Source organism: Nymphaea colorata, chromosome 5 (assembly GCF_008831285.2).
Source record: "Nymphaea colorata isolate Beijing-Zhang1983 chromosome 5, ASM883128v2, whole genome shotgun sequence".
Taxonomy (NCBI): domain Eukaryota; kingdom Viridiplantae; phylum Streptophyta; class Magnoliopsida; order Nymphaeales; family Nymphaeaceae; genus Nymphaea; species Nymphaea colorata.
Genome location: NC_045142.1, coordinates 21995574 through 22005650, shown reverse-complemented (window position 1 = coordinate 22005650; position 10077 = coordinate 21995574).

Here is a 10077-nt window from a genome sequence, read left to right as displayed (position 1 = left end):
TTTTGGAGGGACATTGATTCATAAGTTTTAATACCTGAAAGGGCACTTACATGCATAACAAAGTAAATATTAAACGATCTCAGTGTAAAAACGAAAGAAAATTGAGAAGCTGGTGTGGGCAACTGCCCACATCAGCCTATATGTGGCTCCGCCACTGCTCTCACCTGTTTGTTTTCTCACGGGAGAAAAGCGATGATGACAAAATTGAGTATATCTCTATGTGGTCGAAAGTTATTGATCTAGGTGAATATGATCCAAGAAAGATCCAAAACATCATCCACCTAATTAGAAGACAAACTCTTCTTTAATGCCTCTAATTAATGATGTAATTGAGAAACAAGCGGCAATAAGGGCCACACTCTACTGCTAACCTTAGAGAAATATTTCAAGCAAAACATTTTAAGCTTTCAAGGGATGAAAACATACTCAAGTTTGAATAGGTTAAAATCAACAACTTGAATAAGGGTATACATGAAACAGAATAGGCAGTTTAACTCGTGGGAAAAAAAAAAAAAAGAAACTAGCTTGAGCGTGTGTTTGTATTTTCAGCAGAAATTTGATGTTCATTTGGAAAAAAATTCAATTTTACTGGCTGCATTAAGGGGAGATCATAAGGTGGAACTTAGTGACTCACCACCAAATAATCTTTCAGCGAAAAAAAAAAAAGATTATTTAAGTAAATATTCTACATATACAGTATCAATAAGGACAACCAAGAAGTACAATGTGGGGCATACAGAAGAACGTTATTTGTAACACATTCCAAATGAAGGACACCATGAGCACCCCTGCTAACAACATAATTAAGATTACTAATTTTGTGCACCATCCTATATTCATAGAGATATTTTATATTGAAGACCTTCAGTGCAGGGAGACAAGGGCGGAGGCAGGTGTGGGCGCCGTGCGGGCAATTGGCTACACAAACCCACAAGAAATTCTCATTTCTATATTGATATTTCAAGAAAATTTTATTCATTTACATGGTGGTTCCCCTTAAAAATTAAAAATTTTATAATTAATGCCCTTTACCCAGAATTTTCTAGCTCAGTCCTTGTGGTGGGATGAGGCCGGCAGCGTCGAACCTGGATCCAATCTTCATGATGACCTTCTTATCGATCTAATCCCACTCAACATCTTGATCTCCTTAGCCTGTCCCCAATCAAAACAGTGATTAAGAGCTGTCCAATACCTGCTTATTAGATTGATTAAGAGCCAGAAGAGAGAGAGAGTGCATCCCACTATATTCCTTAAAAACATAGTGGCTACGCTTCATTAGTGCAAGAAATTTAGAAGATGTTATTATACTTCATAATAAATTTCTGACAACCACAACTAGTAGGCTGACCAAATAAGCAGAATGTACTCAATTATCACATAAATCTTAAACAAATTACGTAAGTTTTAAACACTTTAAATTTGACATCAGATCACAGAAATTTCAAACAGATCGCATTGATACCAAACATCTTGAATTTGTCATGGATCGCATAAACTTTAAACGAGGTGATTCAGATGTTAATCAGGGAAGTTCCTGGCCAGCGTTCAAGGAAAATTGGCATCCTTAATTAGCTATATAGATAAGAGAAAAAAACAGTTTTATTGCTGCAAGTAGTTATATAATTTCCTATGTGAGTCTGGTCTTGGGCTACTTGACTTTCCGTTACTAGCTTTTCTAGTTCCAATGACGGGGACACTAGGAGGTAGGCTCCCCACCATTTATTAAGAAGGAATCATATGTACACGACAAAAAAAATGTACAAGGGTGACAACGATGCCATGCATCTATCGGTAAGTAGTAAGCTCAAAAAACCAAAGTTACTAAACACAACAACCCCTCATAAGTAATAAAAAAAACGAGGCTAAGCCAAAAAAAGGCCTGATAGGGCCTTTACCAAAAAAACAAAATTGAGCATATAAAAGGATCAACTTGTGGAGTATCTGTCAAAAGAGTCAGAGCAGTCTCTTACCAGAGAGCCGATGTTGAAAAAAATTATATAATCTTTGAGCCTCTAGTGGCAGCTGTGGTTAGCTAAAAAACTCCATTTCTCAGGCCAGTTCCTTCCACCTTCAATAATAGACTTGAGGCATCTGATCGATCCTTTGTTGTTGGAATGGATGGCAAGGGAAATCGGGCTGGTGGAGTGCACAATTTTCCCCCACTTGAGAATGTTAAATTCTGCATCATCTACACCATAGCATGCTTCTAGGGACAAAGCTCCTTTAATATTAGCATATGAGCCTTGCAGGCAACCAACCACTATTCTTTTGCATTTGATGATGAGGGTGATGACATACAACTTATCTGAGATGCCAACATCTTCCACTACATTTGAACAAATGAGACCATGGCTCCCCCCAAGGTCAACCAGATTTTTATCCATGTCATTCCATTGAAAGACTTTATAGGTCTCTTTGCATTTCTGCTAAATAATGCGATAGAGGGACTTAGTCCTATCTGCATCCCAACCTTCATGGTAGGCATTGTTCCTGGCCCACCAAAGCTGCCAGCAAACTATATGAAAGGTGACAAACCAACATTTGGTCATCCAATGGTGCTTGAAGCGATTATTCATCCAGAATTGGAGCTTATGTTTACGTCCTCACATGGCACTCTGGATTTGCCAAACTTCTTAACTATCCATTGCCAGGTTTTATGGGCGTCGTCATATTGAATGAGGAGGTGGCAGTTGGATTCTGGGCTTTGGGGCTAAGGTTATCCTTCTTTGCTAAAGACAGTCCAAAGTAATAGCCTATCGTCGCATGTCAGGTAGACGAACCAGCAAGCCCTTAGGGGGGCAAAGTGTTCCAAATTAACTTTCGGCAGGGTGCCTTAGTGCCTTTGTGCTTGAGAGCTTCATAAAACATAGCTGATGACTTCATATTGGGATGAGATATCCACCCAAGTGAGTTCCTATTGTCTGCCAAGGTGATCTCACAAACCTGTGTCATGGCAAGTTGAATGTTGATCGGGTCCTGCATATATTTGTTCCAAGCCTTAGAAACATTGAAATGGAAGTCCTTACTGAAGGTGACATAGTCATTTGCTTGTATACAGCTTTTGAGCAAAACATCTCCCCACTGTCCAACCAAAATAGGGCAGATTGACCATCTTCGATTATCCAAGCAATGTTGTCTTTGATCTTTAACTAAGCCCAACCTAGACTTTTCCAAAAGTAAGAACCAGTCCATGGTCTTTTTAGGGACCACAGACTCTTGGTTGATCCCAAATATTTTTGCTTACACCAATTCCATGCAAGGGAGTTGCTATTGATTAGCTGGAAGACCTCTTCGCTAGAAGGGAGACATTCATTGTCTCCAACTTCTTGAGACCTACTCTGCCTTCTTCTTTAGGCCTGCAAAGAGTGCTCCGTACCTTCCATCTATATTTGTGATTACCGGTCTAATTTTCAGCTCATAGGAATCTGACCATTGATGCTTCCAACTATTGGATGACTGCTTTAGGTAGCTGCACAGATTGCATCCAAAAAATAGGTAGAGAGTAAAGGTTGTGCTTGATGAGACAAAGCCTGCCACTATAGGAGAAGGAAGTTATTTTCCAACTTGAAAGTTTTTTGTCAAAATTATGAGTCATTTCTTTACAAATTCCCTCCATTAGACAACCTAAGAGAAGGGAGAGACTGAGATACTTTAGGGGTAAATTGGTAATTTTTCAGTTAAGAATTGCTACCAAACTAGTTTGATCACTCTCATGAACATTACATAAGATAATTTTAGATTTGGAGGGGTTGATCTCTAGACCTGAAGTGCTTTCCATCTCCTTAAAGAAGGATTTGATTTTTCGTAATGAGTGATTGGTGGCTTTGCAAAAAATCAAAACATCATAACAAACATAATGGAGTTGATCTTCTCCATTGCTCTAGGAGCTCTCGGGAGAGCAATCTTTTTGTGCATCACTTGACCTTTCCAACTTCTAGAAACTGCTTCCATTGCCATAATGGAAAGGTAGGGGGATAGAAGGTTCCCTTGTCTAACTCCTCTTTTACTACCAAAATGTCTCCCTTCATGACCATTTATAAGTATGGAATATGATGTGGTTCTCACGATAGTCATGACCTTGGTGATCCAATCCTGACTGCAATCGAGAAAGTGCATGCTCTTCTCAAGGAAGTCCCAAGAGATACAGTCATAAGCTTTAGAGAGGTCCAATTTGAGGCAAGCAACTCACTGCTTACCTTTTATGTATCAGTCCATGATATCATGTGCAAGAAGAAGCCGGTCCTAGATCATTATATTCTTCAAAAAAGCCCCTTGGGATGGATATATGATTCTCGCTAAGACACTTTGCATGCAACCATTACTTTTGATATTATTTTATACACTGTGTTTTGCAAAGCGCAATTGGCCTAAAGTCATCAATTATTTCTGCGCCCTGAAATTTAGCAAGGAACATGATATTGATGTGATTTGCCTCCTTACACAATCTACCTCAGTTAAAGAAAGAGGTGACAACTTTGCATGTATCATCTCCTACCACTTCCCACATGTCTTGAAAGAAATAGTTAGGGAATCCATTTGGACCTGTTGCACTGTCCCGGTCCAGACTGAATACAACATCTTTAATTTCCTGCTTGGTCACCGAAGCTTTTAGGAATTGATTTTCCATATGAGAAACTCTATTACCCTGCACCATAGACTCAAACAATTCACCATTAGCAAAATCTGAGCTCATAAAGGATTCAAAATAGAGAGTGGCTGCTTCCTTGATGGTGTCATCTCCTTCAACAATCTCGTCACCTATCATGAGTTTAGTTATTCTGTTTTTCCTTTTTCTACTCTTGGCAACTCACAGAAAAAATTTGGTGTTAGACCATTGTGTAGCCAGCGAGTCTTTGCTTTGTCTCTCAAGAGGACTTCATCCCATTCTAGAGCTTGTTGAAGATCATGTCTCACATCTTTTTCTCTTGCAATATCTGCTAGTTGACTATCTTCTATACTTTTGGTTAACCTATCCAACTCAACATAGAGAAATTGAATTCTGATGCCGATGTTTCTAACTTCGAGTTTGTTCCAAATTTTTAGTCGCTGACCGACTGATTTAAGCATCATTATAAGATTATGCATGGGACAACCTCTACTGGGTTATCGCCATTCTTGCTGAATTATGTTTCTGCCCTCATGAACCATAAGCCAAGGCCTAACAAAACGAAAACGGCTCAGAGGTCTGCTATGAAAGGACTGACTAGTAATTGACATGATCAAAGCTTTATGGTCAAACGTGGGGCAATACTTGGTAGTTAACTTCCAACTGTAAGAAAAAAGGTCCTCCCAGCTAAGACTGGTAAGGCACCAGTCAAGTTTACATTGGACTAGATTGTTTTCATTTCTAGGGTTGGACGAGGTGTAAGGACTAGTGGGGTTGCTGATTTCTTTGAGTCTACAGGCCACGATGAAGTCATTTAAGTCTCTGCAGGATTGCTGGCTAGGAGGTTGGCCTGTTTTGTCACTTTTGCTCTGATAGCATTAAAATCTCCAAAACATGACACAAGAAAAGCAAAATTGGCAAGCATGTCATCCAATTCCAAGAGACTACCATATCTCTGACATAGGAGAAAAACTCCCCAATCACACCCCAATGTCTTTTGGTCCAGGAGTCCAATATGATTTTGTTACTATCCAAAAAACAAGCTATTCTTGCAATACCTTCATCCCATTCAGAGTTAGAGGCATACTCATAGTTAATGCTCTGCTAGCCACATTGGCGAGCATTACATCTTTGATCATGGAGTCATATAGAAAAGCAATAGCTGGCCTCTTTGCTTGAAACAAAGATATTAAGTCAAGGCGGGCAGCAGGCCTAGCTGCCCCCTTGATATTCCAGCTGATAACATTCATTCCTCACATTTGGCTCAATCGTCCCCTGGGGCTGTAAGATTTTCTTTATTTGGTGCAGGCTGACCTTTGAGGTCTTGGATCCTCTCATCTAGCCTCATGTTAATTTCACCACTGAAAGCATTTTTCCTCCTTTTATGGGTCACAAGTGTCCATCCCACTTCAATACCTGCTTGCTAGTTTTCCTCAGGAGGTGAAGGCCAAGAGATGGTGGCCTCGTTGTTTAGGGGAATCATAGTGGACTGTGAGTCAAACCCCTTCAATTGAGTGGTTGACCTATTGGTACCTGATCCCCTTTTGTTCCTTTTACTCTTAGCCTTGGCCGGGAAGGCAAAGTCTGGAGGAGGGGTCTAGGACCCATCCAACACAGCTAACCCACCATTGCAGGAAAAATGGTTGGAAGTGAGAGATGGAGCACTTATCTTTTTGCTGAAAGCTTCTGAGGATTGGCGCATGTTTGGGAGCTCCTAGTTCACTGGATAAAGAAGTTTACCCTCCAGTGTCGTTTGAAGCATTGCTTCTGACCATGCCTCCCTTACTCGATTCGACTCCAATGTTGGTGTGTGGCCCTTTTTGTCAAAAGGCACTCGCGGGGACATTTTCCCATCTCCGGTCTCTTGGGCATTGAAGGACTTGTACGTCATCCCATGGGTTTTTACACTAGTCCAATCCCTCTGAGGTCAACCTGTTGAACTTGCAGCTTGCTTCTGGATGGGTGAGAGCCTCGGCAGCTACCACAAGAGGTCATCCTGGACTCGTAAACGATTGCCTGCAGAACTGCAAGCCCTTTTCCATCCCACAAAGTAATTTTGGGGATAGGGTGGAAGCTAAGGGGAACTTCCATCTTGACCCTAACAAACCTTAGTTTTTCCCATTTTTGAGTGCACGAATCTTCCTCCAAGAAACGTCCTCTCAATGCCTTTGCAATTCTCTGGAATGTGTATTCTTTCCATAGGTTGACTGGTAGTTGTGGTCGTCTAACCCACATTTCGATAGATTGCTCCACTTTGATCTTCATCACTTCTCTTGGCCTCCATCGGCTAGCAATCAAAGTTTTACATCCTACCTACCATCCCTTTTTCCTCATAATTTCTTCCAGTTTAGCTTTACAGTTGACTCTCACCATGAAACAACCATTTCAAATGACAGAAAACATAGTGTTCTATACATTTATCCACTGACCTCTTAAAGCTTCAAAGATGAAACTGAAATCTGATCCAGGTCGAGCGTTTCCCCCAAACGGGCCAGCTATGGTTGTGTATTGAAAGGGGGATTTCATCTGTTCATAAGCTCTGGGTCAATCAACACTTCTGGTCCTTCGTTGCCTTGCTCTACAGCTGCTTCGAAGAAATCGCACAGGTCTGGTTTAATAACTCCATCAACAACTGACGCCCAAGATCAGCGATGGATGTATACTAAAGCAGTATTCTCTGGCGGCCGAGGATTATCCGAGGGACCCCAACTTGGGGTTTCATCCATGGGAGTGTCTCGCTCTATTTTCACCATCCAACATTCCTCAACCCCTTCGACAACTTGCTCGTAATCTTTTCCTATTCGCAGATATTGTTTACTAGCTTTTCTAGTTAACTTGTACTTATGCTACTTGTTTATGAGATTAACTACTTATTTTAATGATGGAGCCAATGGTATGCCGATATTGTTGAATTCAAGGGATAGATGAGTTGGAGGTGTTTGAAAAGATGTTCAGGTATCATATGGTGGTTGCATATCCATTTGCACTAGGGAGGAAGCCTTTGACGAGAGGATACAACAACATTATGAAGGAAAAAGACTATGGCCAAAGTTCTACAGGCTGGTTAAAGATTTTCATTACAATGTCAAAGTTGAAAAAGTTTATTCTACGGTCCAATTTGGCTCCTTCATCACCTCCCACATCAAGCAGTGGAGGGATGTAAACTTTTTGTGCAGGCTAACTAATGTTGATTTTTTATTTATATTTTTTTTTGTGATATGGTATCTGTATTCTTGAAGAGCTAAGTCAACCTTTGAATCTATGGTGTATGAAGCATAACAGATCTTTTAGTGTTATCCTTTCCTTTTGTGCAAATAATTTTGTTCAATAAAGGTAGGGAGCAGCATCCCCCAGCAAGCCACTATTGTGAGTTGCATGCACACCTCTATGCACGCAACAAATATGCAGTTAAAAAAAAAAAGAAGAGAGGTAGGGGCATTTTAGAGTTTTCTTCCTTTCAAAGGTCTTCCTTTTTTACTTTAACTCCCAAGTTCAATCCTTCCTTTGAAGGTACTACTACTCTGTCTTTGGCATTTGATGTTAATTTGGCGAGTTCAATAGTTAGAAAAACCACATTTATCTTCCTGAAGTGGCTTCTTTGTTGTTTCTGAACCAGTTCCATAAGAACCATATCTAGTGCTTCATGTTGTTTGCAGATAGAGATGTAAACAACCTAACCTTAAATGAACTACTAAAATGTATACATTCATTGGCTAAACAACAAATTAAGTAAAATATGTTGATGGCAAACAAATTTGATTCTTCTCAAGATTGAGCGAGGAATTTTTCATGAGGAGGGCCAAATTATAGTTTCAAATTTTTAATAATGGTCGAAATATATTTTTTCATAATTTTTATATGTAATAAATGAAAATTTTTAAAATTTACATGTAAACTTTAAAAAAAAATTGAGAGGAAGGAGGGTGGGGGGTGGAAGCCCCCCACCCCCTGGCTTTGCCCCTGTAGTCTGCTGACATATGGATGTCACAGTTTAAGCAGTATTGTTGTTTGTCTCTTTCATTTAGTACTTTCAAAATTTTGTTCTTATTCTTTATAAGTTGTTCTTTTATACAACTTTATCATTTATTTTTAAAATATAGTATGTCTTTTGCATGTGATCATTAATTAGTTTAGTATGAAGAATCAAATCAATTACCGAATCGTCTACCTGATATATTATGTCGATCTATTTCAGTGAGCAAGAAGATTACAACCCACCCAACAAAAAAGAGTTGAAGCCCCTTTTTTCTCTTTGACTCTACAGTACCAGTCTATGTCTGTAAGTGGTGGAAGAGGCAGAGTATTTTTGTGTTGTGTCACACTTTATCTCATATAACACAAGAGTAAGGAGCATAGTGCCCAAATTGCTTTCATCAGGAACAAAACATATTGAAAGCAATTGGAGAAATAACCCCTAATCTCTCGCTCTTTCCCTGACACATCATAATGCTACATATGCCAAAAGCCGGGTCATAGTTCAATTTGGGATTGAGAATGTTGATTTTACTTTTACAACTGAATTTCCTTAAGGTTTTGTCTGATATCTTAGACCCGAGGTTGCATTAAAAGATGTGTTTTGAGATATCCTCAATTTAAACAAACTCAAGATCACAATAGCATGAAATTTAAATCCATGTGATATGTTAAAAAACCCTAGATTTAAGGTCGGATGGGCAGGGGTATGACCCTAAATCCATGGATCTGAGATCCTAAGAATATTATATCGCCACATATCTCAAACCAGCAGTAAATACATAGATGATTCAATCATTCACAAGAGGAAGAAAGTTAAAATTGCCATCTAAACAATAAATTTGCCCAAAAAAACTGTAAGTCAATCTTCTATCAGTTATGTGAAGAGAAAAAGATTACAAGTTGTTGATATCAATTAGAAGTTGTTTAGGTGATCTCAGTTACATTTAATTTGTTTCTTCTCCATAAACAGTTCTGCTTGGTAGCTGATGGGAATTGACAGCAACTTATGAAAAGGAAAGATCCGTCGACTATGTCCTACGCAGGATATGCAAAAAAATCCTAAGAAATTTATTTGAAACCTTTAAATTAACTTTTACTTCTATGCTATGCTTTCCTTGTTTCAGATTGGTAAAATTTTTATGCTTCTGAGCAATTTAACCAATTGAACAAATTCAATGGAAGGTGATTTGCCAAGAATTTTCTACTTTTTTAGATATATAATTAAGTTCAAAAAGCATGCACATTGACGCCCCCAAATCTGAAGTTGTAATGTTAGAAATCTACTGGCCTCCTTTGCTACTTGAAGATCCAATATGGAGATATCTTTCAGTAAAGGTCCCCAAGAGAGCTACAAAAGACAACGTAAAAGAAAGCACACCAAGAGAAAGAAGCGGTTTGGAGAGGTTTGGTGAAAAAGTCACATACTTCGTCTTACTCTCCCAAAAGTTTATCACATTACTTTTAGACAATGGGAGGTGGCCTTATATAACAATACA